Source organism: Pleurodeles waltl, chromosome 11, assembly GCF_031143425.1.
Source record: "Pleurodeles waltl isolate 20211129_DDA chromosome 11, aPleWal1.hap1.20221129, whole genome shotgun sequence".
Classification (NCBI taxonomy): domain Eukaryota; kingdom Metazoa; phylum Chordata; class Amphibia; order Caudata; family Salamandridae; genus Pleurodeles; species Pleurodeles waltl.
The window spans coordinates 952,803,241-952,821,730 of NC_090450.1; the positions used below are offsets into that span (position 1 = coordinate 952,803,241).

The 18,490-nt window shown below is 45.9% G+C and overlaps 1 protein-coding gene and 1 long non-coding RNA gene across 4 annotated transcripts in view; one reads left to right on the forward strand and one right to left on the reverse strand.

Annotated features, from left to right (window-relative positions):
* Positions 1 to 18,490, forward strand: part of LOC138266405 (solute carrier family 2, facilitated glucose transporter member 9-like) — a 473,687-nt gene that overhangs the window by 60,217 nt on the left and 394,980 nt on the right. The gene's annotated exons all lie outside the window — the stretch shown is intronic.
* Positions 2,066 to 18,490, reverse strand: part of LOC138266408 (uncharacterized) — a 205,250-nt gene continuing 188,825 nt past the window's right edge. Inside the window, exon 3 of the long non-coding RNA XR_011199508.1 lies at positions 2,066 to 4,942. This is a non-coding gene — a long non-coding RNA (uncharacterized lncRNA). The remainder of the gene's footprint in view (positions 4,943 to 18,490) is intronic.

The window sequence follows — 18,490 nt, forward strand, 5'->3', positions numbered from 1 at the left end:
CCTTAAGCATCAAATATTATCAGTAAAGACTTTCACATGTTTTAGAGCAGCCTTAATGATACACAACTAATAGTTAAAGTAAAGTAGAGAGAGAAAATCTATATAAAAATGAATACAGATGGCATTACACAAAGTTCTGTTTTAAGATCATGTCGGGGCCTTTGCAGACTCCTAAAATATTAACAAATGAGTAGTATTTTTCTCTTGGAAAGGTACCAACCTTCATTACAACAAGACAAAGAAATAGCTAGCATCTGCTCCCTAACACTCCTTAGTTTGAGCACACAAATGTCACATACAAGCTTCCATCAAGTGTTTGATAAATGCAATAAACCACAAAAAACAATGTTCCTTAGTAGTTTGTTAAATAGAAGAATATTACCACGGCCACATTTAATAACAAATCATAATCTTCAACAAAATCAAATTTAAAATCGAAAGTGCCAGTGAGGACAAACCTACTTAGTGCTCCTAAAATGTTCCACACTACTATAAGTAATGCACCAATTAAGTGTATCACACAAAGTGCTTGGATTACTTACCAGTAATCTTCATTACTCTGATTCTTCCTTAGTCGTTCCATTACTGACTATATGAGTGAGTGTGCCCAGTCACTCCTTAGCAGTCATCACTGTAAAGCTGGTTTCCCTTTCTATGACAGGATAAAAAAGTTCCAGAAATCCTTTCCTCTACCCTAGCCCTCCCTACTTCATACTGAGCCCAGAAAAGAGGGCTGATGAAAAAAAAGGGTGGGATCAGAAGGTCGTATGTAAGGAGATGAAGAAGGAAGAATCGGAGTAGTGAAAATTGCCTGTAAGTATTCCGAACATTGCCTCCTCCTCTTTCGTCCTCATTCACTTTCTTCAAATGTGAGTAATGCACAAGCAAATACTCTGACTCTGAAATACTGAAACATAAAGAAATAATTTATTATCATTCAATCCCATATAGCTTAGTACACCACAACTGAAGCCCCTCTCAGTTTCCACACAAATAAACAGCCAAAAAGAGCAACAAAAGAACATTTCACTGGAGGAAGAAGTGGGAAAAAGAAAAAGAAGGACTCTACACAGACATAGAACCCGTCAATATCTGAGAGACAAAAGAATCCTGAGCAATGTGTACTCTGTAACGAGAGACAAAGGTGGAAGGGGAAAACTATGTCACAGTTCTAAGTATGTCCCGAATGGAAACTGCAGCCCACTCAGCCCATGTAGCTGCCATGCCTCTGGTAGAATGGAACTTTATCCCACCTGGAATATCGGTCTCTTCTGCTAAATAAGTTGAAACAAATGACTGTCTTCTTCCATCAGGCTGGAGTAGAGGAAGAAGGTTTCTCTTCTCTCTTCACAGTGCCAAAATTAACAATAAGACTATTTGACTTTCTATATTGCTATGATCTAGAACGGTAACTCCTAAGGGTGCTCTCCACGTTCAAAAGCTGCAATAAGGAATCAGATTCAATAGGCTCAGACTGTAACACAGGTAGAACTATCTCCTGGTCACTGTGAAATGTTGAATTGTTCTTTAGCAAGAACCTAGGATCTACCAGATTATTGAGCTCCACCAGCTGCCTTGTGGTGGTGGTTACTACCAGGATGAAGACTTCCAGGGTCAGGAATTTTTCAGATACCTCCTCTAATAGTTCATACATGTGTTTTTGATGCTGAGAGAGGACTAAAAGGAGGTCCTTAGAAGGAAAAAGGAAATGGACTCTAGGTTGTAAAATCTAAAATTACCCGAAAAGCTTGGAAGCCATCTATTTCATGGACGACAAATTATCCCATGGGGAATGAAAAGTCCTGATCAAGAACCACTGCAGTTTAAGGATGGAACCTGCAAGACCATCGTCAAACCCCTCCTGGAGAAACTAAAAAATCTTAGTAGTAGGTGTAGACAAAGACCGGTGACAAAGACCGTTCTATGCCCCAGTTATGAAAGAAAGCCCAATGATGCGCATAGGACCTATTGGTGGGTGACTGAAGAACCAGAACCTTTTGGGCCTGGCGGCGCAGGGTACGCCTAAAATCTCCTTGGATTCACCTGCCTCAACTAACAGAGACACGGGACACTCTGTCAGGCGTAAAAGATCAGATTTTATTAGCTGCAGCTAGTACAGTTGTCCAAGAAGTACACAAGGTATGTTCTCAGGAGACTGCCACTTTACTTTGTGGCGCACAATCTTATATACCGTATAAAAACATTCATTAACTACATACACTCCCAGAACACATAGAAAGGAGCCAGTAAGAATGATGTAAAGATAGAACAGAGTCAATAGAAATGTCGGAAAACAAGACAGAACAAAGTATCAAGTGACTTAAGGCTGCCTCCCCTCCAGCTGTGTTTGTCACCCCTCCCTTGAACTAATTCATTAACCGATCCACAACGAAGTTGCATGTGGTGCGATAAGTTTGTGTGCGTTTGGAGGACAGTTGTGAAATGAGAGAATACTAGCAAAGGACAGCGAAGGCCAGACGATAAGATAAGATCGGCGGAGAATAGTGTGAGCCTACAGATAGTTGAAACAAGGATTAGAAAACCAGACAGGGATTAGTGTACTCGGTCAGACCTTAATACCAGTCTTGTAAAGATAGAGGCAGAAGACTGTTTTGAACACCATGTTGCAGAATAAGCAGAAAAGGCAGAATGGACTTCGTTCGCTGTGCTGCCTGAGTGAAGGCAACATAAAATGGCGGCGGGCCACAAAATGGCGGGTCGATACGATCGTATTAAAAATCGAATTTCCTCAGACCCTCCTTTTGCCAGAACTCAGGCAAGATACACAAACTCATGTTAGTCTGAGTCGATGTCTATGGCCATGAGGTCATCAAGCTGTTGCTGTACCATCATTTTGATATTCTCTGTTCTTTGTGACTTGGGTTTGGGAATACATGCAGTAGCACATAGGTTGCAGACGGCAGGACCGCAGTGCATACAAAGACAACAAGAGAATATAAAAGCTAAAATTACTCCAAAGAATGTCAATACCTTCCAACCCCATTTGGACAGTAATCCCCAAAACCACTCTGAAAAGGACCAATCTCCTTCGTCCTGATGAATCGACTCGGAGATTATGTGTAACTTAGAGATAGCTTGGTATACTGTCGGAGCGTCATTAGGTATGAAAATACAGCAACTTGATCCGATCAATTTGCATACTCCACCACGGTCCGCAAGAACAAAGTCTAAGGCAACACGGTTCTGCAAGGTCATAAGACGATCAGCCTGTAGTTCAGCTGTAATGTTACTTAAAGCTCCTACAGTGATGTCTATGGTGGTTTCTACGACACAAACCAATTGCCTTATATTTCTGCTGTTGGCCATTGGACCCCAGAAGGGAAGAAATCCTTTGAGGAAATCTCCTCCCTCTTGTCCTGCTGTGTCTTTCGAATCCACAATCCCTCTGCCATATCTATTTTTATGATGGTTCGCAGGAGCGGTGTATGTAGGGGGAAGAAGAAAGGCTATATAACAAGTACCAGAAAAATCAGCTGGCAACCATGTATAAGCCCTATCGTGGCAAACGAAGTATGTACCTTGAGATGGTACTAGCGGCGGTGAATTCAGGGCTGAATAAACATATGTATGGGAACATAAACTTTCTCTTTGTCCGGTGTTTGGAGTTCTACCATTTATTTGCAGACAGAAATTTCCTTGTTGGGGTATGACCCGTATCGGAGGAGATTTTCCTTGCTCAATCTTATCATTGAGGCTGGAAATGTAATCAGTTATGTTCCAATTGGTATATGCTTTTCTTTCATCTATGGAAGCTTCACTTTTTTCCATGATTTTAGCCATAGCTACCATTCCCTTTATCAATAAACTATGACTGAAATCTGAACCAACATTATGTGAACTGACAGGTTGTTTAATTTTACTTTGATATGCATTATTGAAAATGACAAAATAAGCCCAAGCGGAACCTTCATAGGAGAATGGAAGAACTAAATATGGCATTCCTTTTTCTACTGTATGTGGTATGAGTCCACACACCCAACAGTCAGTTGTATTGATCACTAACTGATGTTGATGTAACAACTGGACGAAGGAATTGTTAAAGTATTCAGTTCTTCTGATGAGTTCATGCTGGGGAAGAGTGTGGAATAGGTGCGGAGAGATAGTAGAAGAAGATGTAGAGGTAGGAGAAGAGACAACTTTTTGCTGCAGAGTAATAATGATCCAGTTTACAGATGCCAAAAGAATACACGACAATATAATGATGCATAGAGCAATACTACAACGACTATATATTTCTTTACAATTATTCTTTACATTTTTACTTTCTCTTTTATCTAATGTAGCCTCCATCTTTCTAAGTGGATGCTCACGGCAATCTTCCTCAATCACTGTAGTCACGATTATCTACCGTCCTATGACACTGTGAGGTCCTGCAGGCCTATTGCCACTTACTCAGGTCGTGACTAAGACTCCTACCGTGACCCTGCAACCGGGATAGAGTACTACATAGGAGAGAAAGTTACAAGTTCTTTGGTCTTGGTCTCAAATTATAGCGTTCCTGTCCAGAGGCAGTCTGGTTTTGAAACAATGTTCCTGGATTTGTCGTGTTCAAGCGACGATGCGATGGTATTGCTTCTTGAAGGATGTCGTCGTCCTCTTTCTCAGAAAGTGTTCCAATTAGACGCGCATCACTGAATGGTACAAATTGCGGAACTTTCTCACTTTCAGAGTCACTGATGCCTCTACGGACCCACTGATCGAAAGGCAAAGGCAAAGGCACTTTCTTGCAGTGCACGGCATGCACCCAGTTTTTCTTTCCTTCGACTTTAACTGCTGTTCTTGTCGTCAAAAGAACCAGGCGTGGCTCTCTCCATCGGGGCTCCAAATTTCTCTGTCGTTGGAAATTTTTCGTGCAGACCCAGTCACCTGGTCGGATGGAATGACCTGGGTCTGTGGAAGCCTCTGGTAGAGCACTCTGAACCTGTTGATGAAGAACACGCAATTTAGTTGTAAGGTCATGCAAGTAGTCAATCAACATCGGGTATGGCAAGTCTGAGTATTTCTTAGGGCGAAGAACTCCCCATACATTAGCTGGGCGACCAAATACCACTTCGTAAGGGCTAAGCCCCAAACGAGAGTGTACTGCTGTTCTGGTGGACAGAAGAGCCAATGGTAAAGCATCAGGCCAATTAAGTCCTGTGCTAGCTTGCACCTTAGCAATTTTAAGCTTCAAGGTTCCATTGTAGCATTCTACTAAACCAGCCGACTGTGGGTGATTCGCCGCGTGGAACTTCTGTTTTATGCCAAGACCGGCACAAACTTTTTGCATGACTTGACCCACAAATTCGCTCCCATTGTCACTCCAGACAATGCGCGGCAAACCAAACCTAGGGAAGAATTCTTTCAAAAGTATTTTGGCAGTTGATAAAGCAGTATTGTCCTTCAGAGGGTAGGCTTCTACCCATCTAGAAAAAGCACATACTACCACCAGAACATATTTGAGGTTGTTGCATCGTTCCATGTGAATATAATCGATCTGCAACACCTCAAATGGATATGTTGGAGGAGCAAAATGACCTGCTGGAGTTGGGGTTCCCTTTCCCGGATTGTACATCAAGCAAACAATACAATGTTTTACTACATTATTTGCACACTTTGGGATTCCCTCATTTTGCCACACTGGAGCCAGAAGTCTACATATTCCTTTTGCACTTAGGTGAGCTGGACCATGTGCCATAGTAACTACAGGTAGTACATAAGCATCTGGTAACAGCCAACGTTGATGTTCTGATAATTCAACCCAACATCCCATCTCATCTAACATTCCTGTACTTTCCTTCCACTTTCTCAACTCATTCTCCGTAGCCTCTCCTTGAATTGATTTCACACTCTCTACTGTATCTTCACACATTCCCTTTTCTCTTACGCAGTTTGCGGGACCTGAAACATACATTCGACTTGTGTTGTCTCTGGCTGTCTTTTTCGCTACCTCATCTGCAAATGCATTTCCTCGACCAACATCGTCCACAATCTTTTTGTGTGCACTACACTTCACGATCGCTATCTGAGTAGGCATTGTAAGTGACTCAAGAAGTTCAGTCACTAATTGACCATGTTGTATCTTAGTACCATGGGAAGTAAAGAATCCTCTTTCCTTCCATAAGCGCCCAAAGTTAAACGCTACACCAAAAGCGTATTGGCTATCAGTGTACACGTTTACTCTTTTTCCTTCGGATAACACACACGCTCTAGTTAAGGCTATCAATTCAGCTGCCTGAGCTGAATTATGTCTAATGCGTGCTGTCTCCACAATCGTATGCAAAGTAGTAATAGCGTAGGCTGAAACTGTATCTCCATTCGGGAGCTTGAAACAAGAACCATCTACCCATAGTGTTCCATCTGGATTCACCAATGGCGTGTCTTTTAGGTCAATTCTACCCTTAGTCTCTTCTTCAGTACGGAGAAAACAATCATGCTGTTCAGAAACATCTCTCTCTTCTGGAAGAGGCAACAAAGTAGCTGGATTCAGGGTATTACATCGTTTGATGTGTATGTGACTAGCCAAAAGCGTCAGCTCATATCCGGACAACCGAGCACTCGTAAGATGCTGCGTTTTTGTCCTATTTAGTAAAATATCCACTGCATGTGGCACCATAACAATGAGAGTATTATCTAGCACTACTCCAGCAGACTGTCGAATAGAAATTGCTGCTGCCGCTGTCGCCTTAAGACAACTAGGCAAGGCTTTAGCTACTGGATCTAACGTAGCTGAGAAATATGCGCATGGTCGCTGTTGATCTCCAAAACGCTGCGTTAAGACTGACAATGCACAACCCTCTCTTTCGTGGACATAGAGCGTAAAGGGCTTACTGTAATCAGGAGTACCCAATACAGGAGCAGAACACAAAGCAATACGCAAATCAGTAAAACTCTTCTGACACTCGTCAGTCCACGGAAGAGGCTGAGGCGTATCTTTTAAAGTTAGCGCCAACAGCGGTTTAGCCAATAAAGAGAAACTCGGAATCCACTGTCTACAATAAGAAGTAATGCCCAAAAAGGCACGTACCTCTCTTTGTGTGGATGGCACTGACATTTGTGCAATTGCCTGAATTCGTTCGGGGGTCAATCGTCGTCCCTCCTTTGACAAGAGATGACCCAAATAAGTCACCTCGCGACAAACATATTGTAATTTAGAAGGAGAAACCTTGTGATTCAGATCAAACAAATGACGCAACAGTGCAACGGTCACGTTTTTACAAATCTCCTCTGAATCAGCGGCAACTAACAAGTCATCCATGTACTGAATGAGAGCGGCACCGGACGGTAAGAAAAAGGCATCAAGATGACATTTTAGAGCTTGACTGTAAACAGAGGGACTTTCACAATAACCTTGAGGTGCGCGTTTAAACCGGAAGCTTCGGCCTCCGAGGGAAAAACCAAAAATATCTCTACTCTCTTCGGCGATGGGAATACTAAAGAAAGCATTCTTTAAATCGATAACTGAAAACCAAGTCGCTGTAGAAGGTATCATCGTCAACAGAGCAGTGATATCTGGGACTACAGGAAACTGCGGTACGACAATCTTGTTTACCTCCCGAAGATCAATTACAAAACGATAAACAGGAGGCTGAGAAGGATCAGTGCGTTTAAGAACCGGAAGAACAGGACTGTTACATATATTTCCTCTCGTTTCCTCAACCACACCCTTCTGAATCAAATCATGGACAATTTCCAGAAGTGCTTTCTCACCTTCAGTAGAGATTCTGTATTGCGGAATACGTGGCATTTCAGCATTGGGCTTAAGAGTAACAACATAAGGTGGGATCTCAAGACAACCAACGTCATTCGGACCCGTAGCCCAAAGCGTTTCGGGAAGAGAAAGCAATTCAGGTGGGAATTGATCTTTTGATAAGTACATTGGACTAGTCATTTTCTGTCCTAGAGTGAGGTATACACCAGAAGGTGAACAATATATCGTAGCATGCATTCTTTTTAATAGATCTAAACCCAACAGATTTTCACCACAACCATTCGTCAGAAGAAGCGAAGCTTCTAAATCATAAGGACCTATTGAAACAGGCAAAGGGCAAGAAACTGGATTGCGAACAGGGGCGCCAGAAAATCCTACAGATACATTCGTTAAGCCAGACAAAGGTGCGCCAGGGAGTTTAGAATGAATGATAGAGCTTCTCATGGCACCAGTATCTAAAAGAAATGGCTCTGAAACACCCATTGTAGTGACATTAACATAAGGTCCATTCTGATCCACTGGAATTGACGTAACCCCCTTACTTTGTCCATGGCTGTCCTATTCAAAATGAAGACTTTCATTCCCTCCTTCAATATACTGATCCTCACTGTAATACTGTGTAGACCTAACATTTTGCTGATCAAAGTAATTTCCGGAATTTGGAGGAACAAAAGAACGCTGCCCTTGGGTTAACACACCTCGACCTCTACCTCTATTTGCTGACTGAAGACCACCACGACCTCGTGAAGCAGATGTTGCTCCATTACGCTGCAACAATGCCGGACAACTGTTCTTAAAATGACCTTCCTCCCTACAATAAGCACATTGATTGGGACCTAGCAAAGGTCTTGGAATGAATGGTTCAGGTTTTTGATACAACCTCTGAAACTGCGGAGGCTGTTGAAACTGAGGCTGAACATAACGAGGAGGATAAGCCTGTTGCAAGAGAACTTTAGTTTTTAATTCTTTCGTCTTTTTCTCTTGTTTTTCCCTTTCTTCTTTGTCTCTATTTTCATAATATTGTGCAGTAGCCAATATCTGGGCGGAAGAAGAAACTGCCCATGAACTCTCGGAGTCTTTTAGCTTGTGTGATAGTTCAGGAAGCAAGTTATATACGAACTTATCCACAAATAATCGCTGTCCCCCTTCTGTAGCCATATCTTGACCACTGTGATCAATGAATGTCTCCTCGAATCGGGTAAAGAAATCGGAAACACTTTCATCTTTCTTTTGTTTACATGCTGCTAGCTTATCCCAATTAACTCTCAAAGCAGGCATCATTGTTTTCATTAATGTAATAATCCTACCAGGGAGTTCTGAGATCAAAGCGTCGGGCTTTGCACCACCTACTTGACCTCTATCTGCGGCAATAATAGCGTTCCAATCGCCGCCTAATTCTTGAGCGTGATCTTCTCTACGAATTTTAGCCCATATTGTCTGTGGAACTACATTTCCCATCAACATGTCAATATCTGCTAGATTCATAGTACATGCATCAACTGTTTGCGACAACTCTTTATAGTAACCAGCAGGATTTTTGCGTGAATCTGGTAATGACTGTTTAAGTGCTAAAACTTCAGACCTTTTCCAGGGGACATGTATCCATATGCGCTGAAAATGCGCAGGAATAGCTGGATTAGCACCTGCTGCTGCAACTTCTTCCTTCCATATTGGAGAAACCTCTCTCATGGGATAGTTTTTCAGTGCTGTCCTAACTGAAGGATCAGAATCAGGAAAAGTCTGTGAGAACAATAGGGATCTGAAAGAAATAAGTGTTCTGACAGCGTTTTCAACCTTAGGACCCACAATAAGTCCTTTGTCAAAGTCAGCCTGAACATCTAATAGATCCTGTGGGACCGAACCCAAATTCATATCCTCCCATTCTTTAGCGAGAGTATCGCACATAACTTTAAAAACATATCTCTGCGTAGGTGCATTCCATTGCAGAAAGGTGGACATAATATCAGACGTACTATATTGGGGACCCTTCTTGATCCATCTACAAGCAAGTGAGTCCAATTTTTCTCGCTCTTCGGAGTCTGGGAATTGACTACGAGACTGTCTTCGAGAAAAAGCTGGAGACACATTTAAAGCTTCAAAGAAAGGTGATAAGAGACCAGAGACAGTATCGGTAAATTGCTTACGCATAGATGGAGAATTTGACATAAGGATAGGGGACAAGGTATTAGGTGAATTAACTAAAGGAGCATTAGGAATTGCCAAAGGAGCAGAAGGCAAAGGAGTTAAAGGCAAAGCTGGCATAGGCAATACTTGAGGAGGCAAATGTGGAAAAGCTGGAGCAGGCGGAAGCACAACTGGCGGCTGAACAGGCTGTAACATCGGGGGTACATTAGCACCTTGTACATAGGGCGGAGGCAATTTCAATAAGTGGGACATTAAGGAATCTTCCTCAAAATCTTTTCTTTTATCAAGGGAAGAGATAGGCAACGTCGGATAGCATTTATCTATTGCCATTCGATGCTGTCTGTCTGAAATTTCCATTGCATTATCTATTTCATCATCTTTGAATTGCTGAGCAGCCTGTATAATCGTCATTCCCTGTGTTTTCCTATCTCGTTTCGCTTGTTTAATTTCTCTCTGTTTGGCTTCCTTACGCCAAAGGCGAAAAGAGTCAAACATTGCCGGCCGGGCTTTTCTTTTAAATAACGTTGCTTCTAAATTATCTAGCACATCAGTTTCGAAACTACCATTTTTTGGCCATTTTAAAACACCATCTTTCTGTGTATATCGGGTCCATGTCTTATTAAAGGCAATAGGACCAACACCATGTTTAGAATAGAGCTCATATGTGGGAGTTCCAACCGAAGGAATCGGACAGGAGTCCTCAAGCTGGGAGTCCCTATTACAACCAAAGCAACAAAGTTTTCCAAACTTAGTCAGACCAGACATCTCACGATTTTTACTGGCTGTTCACAAACATCAAGGGGGTAAAACTTTCAGTTTACACAGCACAAATGCACTTACCCCTCGGCTTTGGCCACTGCAATGGCCAAATCTAAGAACCTAAGGACAAAACAAAGACCAAAATTTGTGGGCGCGACCCACCAAATACTTAACTAAGGATGTCTTCTTACACCAACAGAGGCCCGTCTATCGTCTCGCTTTACCATACATCATCAAAGAAAGGGCCAAGGCAGGGCGGCAGTCAGGGCAGCAGTCGTCAGTAGCCGTCAGGAAGGAGTAACCGCGCTGAAAAAGACCTTCGGACCACTTCGACATACAGGGGTCGCTTGACGTGGCTCGCGATTCCTCCAGAATTTTCCTGCGGGGTTCCTCACGACCTTCAGGCAGAACCGGTACCGCTGAAGCCGCCCCACGTTGGGCGCCAGTTGAAGAACCAGAACCTTTTGGGCCTGGCGGCGCAGGGTACGCCTAAAATCTCCTTGGATTCACCTGCCTCAACTAACAGAGACACGGGACACTCTGTCAGGCGTAAAAGATCAGATTTTATTAGCTGCAGCTAGTACAGTTGTCCAAGAAGTACACAAGGTATGTTCTCAGGAGACTGCCACTTTACTTTGTGGCGCACAATCTTATATACCGTATAAAAACATTCATTAACTACATACACTCCCAGAACACATAGAAAGGAGCCAGTAAGAATGATGTAAAGATAGAACAGAGTCAATAGAAATGTCGGAAAACAAGACAGAACAAAGTATCAAGTGACTTAAGGCTGCCTCCCCTCCAGCTGTGTTTGTCACCCCTCCCTTGAACTAATTCATTAACCGATCCACAACGAAGTTGCATGTGGTGCGATAAGTTTGTGTGCGTTTGGAGGACAGTTGTGAAATGAGAGAATACTAGCAAAGGACAGCGAAGGCCAGACGATAAGATAAGATCGGCGGAGAATAGTGTGAGCCTACAGATAGTTGAAACAAGGATTAGAAAACCAGACAGGGATTAGTGTACTCGGTCAGACCTTAATACCAGTCTTGTAAAGATAGAGGCAGAAGACTGTTTTGAACACCATGTTGCAGAATAAGCAGAAAAGGCAGAATGGACTTCGTTCGCTGTGCTGCCTGAGTGAAGGCAACATAAAATGGCGGCGGGCCACAAAATGGCGGGTCGATACGATCGTATTAAAAATCGAATTTCCTCAGTGACCTCCTAGAAGACTGCAGAGAATCAGAAACAGATAAAGAGAGTCCCTTATTTCAGAGTCCCTACCTCTCAATCTCCAAACCAAGAGTTTTAGCTTGGTTAATGTCTGCAACAGGAGAAGAGGGTAAGTCATAAGAGATGGTGTGAGAGGAACCCAGCACTCCCCTGATAGCGATAGGAGTCGAACTAGAGGACACCAAAGTCTTCACACCCAAAAGGGAAAAATCATGATCACCTCCACTGGCACTCTGATCAGTCTTGAAGGACGCTCTGGATCAAGGTTATTGGGGGGGGAGGCAAAGAGGATACACACTGGCCAACGACTCTGCAGGGTGTCTGTCCCAAAATGACCCCGGAGTCTGGAATCTTGAGAAGTACTCCTGCACCATAGCATTCAGGGCAGAGGCAAATACGTCCACTACTGGGACCACCTACCTCTCACAGATCTTACCAAAAAGCCAAAGACCTAAGACAAATCCCTGGGAGGACAGAAAGGCCCAATTCAAACAATCTGCTTGAGAATTCGGAACCCCTTAAATGTGTAGTACCTTCAAGCTCTGCAGATTGTTCTCCTCCCAAGAGCAAATCAAGTGTACTAACTAATGGAGGGAAGATGAGCCTGTGCCAAATTGGTGATTCACGCATGACGTTGCCACACAGTTGTCAACATGAACCACTACGGACTGACCGTTCAAGTGTAATGCAAAGAAGTGTGGAGCATTACAAACTGCTCTTAATTTCTTCCACTTCGAGGAGTTGCTGCTTTTTGATGTACTCCATAGACCCTGAGGTGTCTGGTTGTCCACAACTACTCCCCTGCCCAGAGTGCTGGCACTGTTAGTCAGAACCATTGGTCCAATTAAACCAAGATATTTCCTTTTTCCAGAGATGTACAAGTTAATCGCCAACAAAGATCCTTGAGCAGCAACCAGGATCGTATTATTGCAATCTTCTTGAGATAGATGCCATTGATTCAGGATATGGCAAACTATCTGACTCTAATGAAAATGCGGTATTATGCCCAATGTAGCGGACTAAGGGAGAAAAAGTTATAGAAAAAAATCTGAAAAGTTGCCCTTCTAATGACAAAGAACCATAGACCAAAGAAGGCCAGCAGACCAGCTTACCATAGTCCCCTGGATTCTCAGCCAGTCTCATGCCAAAGTATCCATTTTTTCTGGTCTTGTGAAGGAAGACAGCTACCTGAACAGTGTTGAATTTTGCCTCTATGTTCTCCAATCTCTGGGAGGGAATGAAGAAGGACTTTGGCTGGTTGATCAGAAACCAACATTCCTAGTGTCTGCACTGTTCAAGTTGAGTCCATTACAGCCTTTTGATGAGAGGGACCCTGGATGAGCAAGTCGTCAAGGTAGTGATGGATTAAGACTCCCTGAGAGTGCAGAAGGCCTACTACTGGGGTCAGCACTTTTGAGAAAACCAGAGGAGAGGTTTTCAGCCTATACGGAAGCACCTGGAACTGCTAGTGGGTGGTCCCTATCGAAAATCTGAGAAAACGTGAGATCGAAACCACAAGGATATGAAGTTATGAATCTTGTAGATTGATCTTCATCAGAAAATTCCAAGGAGAAATACGGAGAATGACTTTTTGCAGCATATCACCTGCATTCGTAAAGACTGTGCCCTGGCCTCACACAATAGGGTCGTTAACCCCCCACTGATGTTTGGAGCCTGTGCTGAAAGGAGAGAGGGGGCACTCCCAGAACCAGTTGTAACTGTCTGGAACCTCCTCTCCCTACCATTGTAAAACACTTTAAGAACTGACTATAAGTACAGGGGAATTTCCCCCACAATTTGAACATTCTTGGAACTTGAAACTGGACACAGAACGCTGATGAATGGACTCACCAGGAAACCTCCTTGTACTGCTGCTGCTGTGCTGACCTGTGACCTGCCTGGTCACTAGGAGGAACTGCCACCATCTGCACCCCTTGTGCTGGCCTGTAGCTGGGTCCACCAGCCCTGTACCTTTTCCTTGCTATTTGTTCCCAGGGGCAGGCTGCTGTGGCCCCTGACCCCTGTAAACGAACTCCCCAACTTGCCCAAGGGTGCTCTTCTAAATTGGTGAGGAGGAATAACCGCCGCAGCCCAGGCTGCAGATCTTGCCTTAGCGTTGTGAAAAGCGCTTTATTTGGAGCCCCCGGATCACCGCCGCAGCCGGGTTATTTGATTATTCCAGAGCGCGAGGGGCGATCTCAGCTCAGTGCCCCGGGGCACGAGAAAAATCAACTCCGAAAGAATCAGGAGCAAGCCTGCTCCTAGCGGTGCCCCCGTGGTAGGGATCACTCCGAGGAGCGCCCCCGGGGCCCCGGAAGGCCCTGCCTTGGGCCAGAGAATCGTCGGATGGGCGAGAGGAGAGGAGGACGCCTCTCCCTTGCCTGGAGAAGCCTAGGAAGGCTTTGGTTGCCGTCAGAGGGGCAGGAGGAGAGGAGGATGCCTCTCCCTCGCCTAGAGAAGCCTCGGAAGGCTTCGGTTGTCCTGGGAGCAGGCGGCAGTCTCATCGGAGGCTCGCCGCGCCCCCGCATTCTTCAGGGCCCCTGCGAGGGCCAACCTTTGCAATAAAGGGGTTCGCGGGCCCCCGGAGGGGCCCGTTCGCAAATCAGAGGGTGTGCGTGGCGCCCCCCTCCTTACTTGCAGGATTTCCCTGACTTGGGCCCCCCCTGGAGAGGGCCGGTGGAGGCCCCCAGTGATCACGGGTCCCAGAAGGGGCCCGTCAGGAATTCAGAGAGGGTGCGTGCCGCCCCTCTCGGTCGGCAATGTTCAGGGAGGCCCCCGTTTTGCGCAGAGGAGCGCCGGGGGCCCCATTGTTCGTTTTAGGCACTGGAAGTGCCTCTTCATCAAGACAGGTACTTTTAAAAGGGACCAATATAACTATAATTGAAGTTCTTTCTACAGACTTTGCTAATTATGATATATTGCCTACCTGTTCTATGATGCTTTTACATATATGTGTACATGTTCCTTTTATGGGCATGACTTGCTAATATGTTTCCCTAACTTGCCATAGATTTTCTAATGTTCCTACTATGGGCGTTTTATGATATTCTTATGACAAGTGTTCTAATGTGATAACGTGTTTCCTGACTATTGCTTATGTTGCAGAATACTGAGTAACCTGTGTGTTATGTGTGACTACTGCTAGTTTGCAGAGTAACTAATGTGTAACGTTCTGACAACTGCTAAGGTAGCAGGATAGTACTGTTATGTGATGTTGGTCTAATAATTACGTTGTGTACAATACAGTATATTTTCATATAATCTGGTGTTGTGTTTCCTTTGTGGTGGGGATATTGCGTCACATGTGTGTGTGTGTTGTGCAAACGCTTTACACATTGCCTCCGGGTTAAGCCTGACTGCTCGTGCCAAGCTACCAAGGGGGTGAGCAGGGGTTATCTTGGACGTATAACTCCTTTGCCCTGACTAGAGTGGGTAAGTTCTGCCTGGCTGAGGTGCATACCCTAGCCAACCAGAACCCCCATTTCTAACATTGGTCGTCAGCGGTGAGGATAGGACTTGCGCTTGCACAATACCATTGTGACTCATTATTTCACTACAAGGATTGTGTTTAGACCATCACATGTTTGGCTACTCTTAACTTTCTCTCTTTGGTAATTTTTCCTGTTTTCAGTTCTCACGCTTGGGTATTGTGGTTGTCACATTTGAGTTATTTGTACCTTTTCAAGATGGGGCTTACCTTTAATTTAGAGGACCTGCCGTTTTACACGCAGGAGGAATTAGAGGGATTCTGTAGAGAAAGAGGGCTGCCTGTAGAAGGGGACCTCAGGAGAGCTCTGTATTTCTTTGAAAGGTTTGCAACATATACCCAGGGAGGGAGTGTGCTTAGGGGGTACCCTGAGGATCCTGAGTGTAGCGAGGTTTCCCAATGGGAGGGCTCCCAGACCTCATCCCTAGAGAGTGGTAGAGAGACTGATCAGGAGGGTGAGAATGACTGGGTGGGACACCAGTTGACAGGGAAGGCCCCAGTGATAGGGAGTCCCTTGCTGGGTCCAGTGTAAGAAGCAGGGCTACCTCTCATTCCTTGACGCCTTGTGAGCTAAGAGATAGGCGGGAAGAGAGGGACCTGAAGTTGCAGTTAGTGCGCCTAGCTGTTGAGGAGAGAAGGGCTGAGGTAGAGAAGGCCTTAGTACAGGAGAGAATGGCAGAGGCAGAGAGGGCCTTTGCCAGAGAAAGACTCGCTCTAGAGCGCAGTCTGAAGGTTCTGGACTCACCAGTGCTGCAGGTGGAGTCCAGTGGTGGCAGCAATGTACAGTGCTGTAGCAAAGATGTTCCTCACATACTCATAGATCTGGTACCTAGGTTCCAAGAGGGGGGTGACATACGTCAGTGGTTAAAGGAATATGAGAGGGCTCTGGTAGAGCGCAGGATCCCTGAGAAGGATTGGGGAACTGGCCTAGGGAGCTTTATTCCTGAGGAGGGGAGGGATGCCCTACTGACTCTAGAAGAGAGTGACAGGGAGGGGTACTCCGCTGTAAAGAATGCACTGATTGTGAAGTATGGTTTTTCCCCTGAGGAATACAGAAAAAGGTTTAGGGGTGGTAAGAAACTGTCCCACCAGTCTTGGGAGGAGTTTGTGGAAGACTGCTGCATTGCACTAGATGGATGGGTGAAGGGTAGCACAGTAAACAATTTTGAAGGGCTGTTTAATCTGATTGTCAGAGAGCACCTGCTTCGTTGTTGTTTTTCAGAGTTACGCCAACACTTGTCAGTGTGTGAGCTCTCTGACCCCAGGGAGCTTGCAAAGGAGGCAGACTTGTGGTTGCGTACCAGAGGGTCTGGTGTGGCATTAAGGGGTGTTCCTAATGAGAGTGGTCTAGGTGTTTCCCAACCAGGAGGGGTGGGAGAGGAATGGAGTGTCCCAGGTAGGTCCCAGTGGACTGGGGTGGGTGAGGGACCCCATGTCCCGTCTCAGAGGAGAGGGAATGGGGCTGGGCTGAGGCCCAAGGTGCCAGAGATCCCGTCCGAGGTCCTGGAAGGTTCCATGAGTGAACGCCAGGAGGTGAGCCTAGCCTGTGCCGTAGGGCCAGCTGTTCAGAAGGATCCGATTTTGTCATTAGGACTTAGGCGGGTGGCTGGTGATAGCGTTCCGCCGGTCCTGGTGTCTGGTAGTCTCGCTCTACAGCGGAGGAGGCAGAAATCCAGGCATAGGGTTGAGAGGGGGCTGCGGGCCCCAGTGGAGAACCTGGAGGGTCAGGGGTCAGCTCTGAGAGCAGAGCCCCCCAGGAATTACCTTGGTGAGACCATTTCTGGGCTGGGGGGATCCAGACTCTGTCAGATGGGCAGAGGTCAGGAGACCTGCACCAGCCAGACTCTTGTGTGGCCCTTGGGTAAGGTGTTTTCCTGGTGGGGGGTAGGTGTGCCCTCCAGGAAGTCCTAGTGTGCCAGGCAATGATTCAACCGCAGGGTGGTGACTCTAGGTTGGATGATCAGATTCAGGAGGTAAGCTCTGATCTGGTAGGGGGTAGGTGTGCTCCCAAGGAAGTCCTGGTTCGTTGGGCAGTGGTCCAGTCTGAGGGTGTCGTCCCTGGACTAGATAGGCAGGTTCAGGGGGTAAACTCTGACCTGGTTGGGGGGGCTATTAGTGTGCTCACCTCCCCGTGTGAAACTTCTGGTGGCTTCTCCCGAGGTGGGGAGATGCAGGATTCTGGAAGTGGGGTTCAGGGAGGGGGAAGCCCGCCCCGGACCCCGGTGCAACCCAAGGGTGTCGTCCCTAGGTTGGGTGGTCAGTCGCCAGGTAGTGATCCTGGGCTGGCGAGAGAGTTGTGCAGGGCTGCTGTACCCAGCACCCTGGCAAGTGTGGATTCTGATGATACCCCTCCTAGGAGAGGAGGGCGGGATCCTAGACGGAGGGGTAGAGGGAGGAGAGCCTCGCCTCTAGCCCCTGTAGAACCTATCGGTGCGGACCCTAGGTTGGTGGATCAGTGGCAGGGTAGAGCCCCTGAACTGATTGGAAGTGGAGTGGAGACAGGTTGCTTTGCACCTGGGACTACCGCCCCCCACTCGTTATGGTTTCAGAGACCAGAGGCTCCTAGATGGCCTGGGGCCTGGTTCTGGCCATTGGCAGCTAGAGAACCCCCGTGGGTTGGTCTAGGCTGCCTGGGAAGTATTGACAGAGAGATCCAAGTGGAGTCAGGAAGGCGTAGAACTGGAACATGCCCCTGCTGTTATGGGCCTGGGTCCTTGTTCTATCGCCCCAATCAGGGAAGTACATCAAGGTATTGATTGTTCTCCCCTGGCTTTTTGCTGGTAGGGGGTTGTGTTGGACTTTTTGCCTTACGCAGGGTCATCCCCAGTCTTTTTGCCTCCTTCCTCCTGTTTTTTCTGACCTCTCGCTCTTGGCTCTAGGACTCTGAGCACTTTATCACTGCTGACCAGTGCTAAAGTGCAGGTGCTCTCCCATCTAAAGTTGGTATGATTGGCTTATACCTAATTGGCATATTTAATTTACCTATAAGTCCCTTGTACAGTGGTATCTCTATACCCAGGGCCTGTAAATTAAATACTACTAGTGGGCCTGTAGTGCTGCTTGTGCCACCCACTGAAGTAGACTTTCAAACCTGTCTCAGGCCTGCTAGCGCAGGGCCTGTGTGCGCAGTTTTCTGCCACAGGGACCTGGCA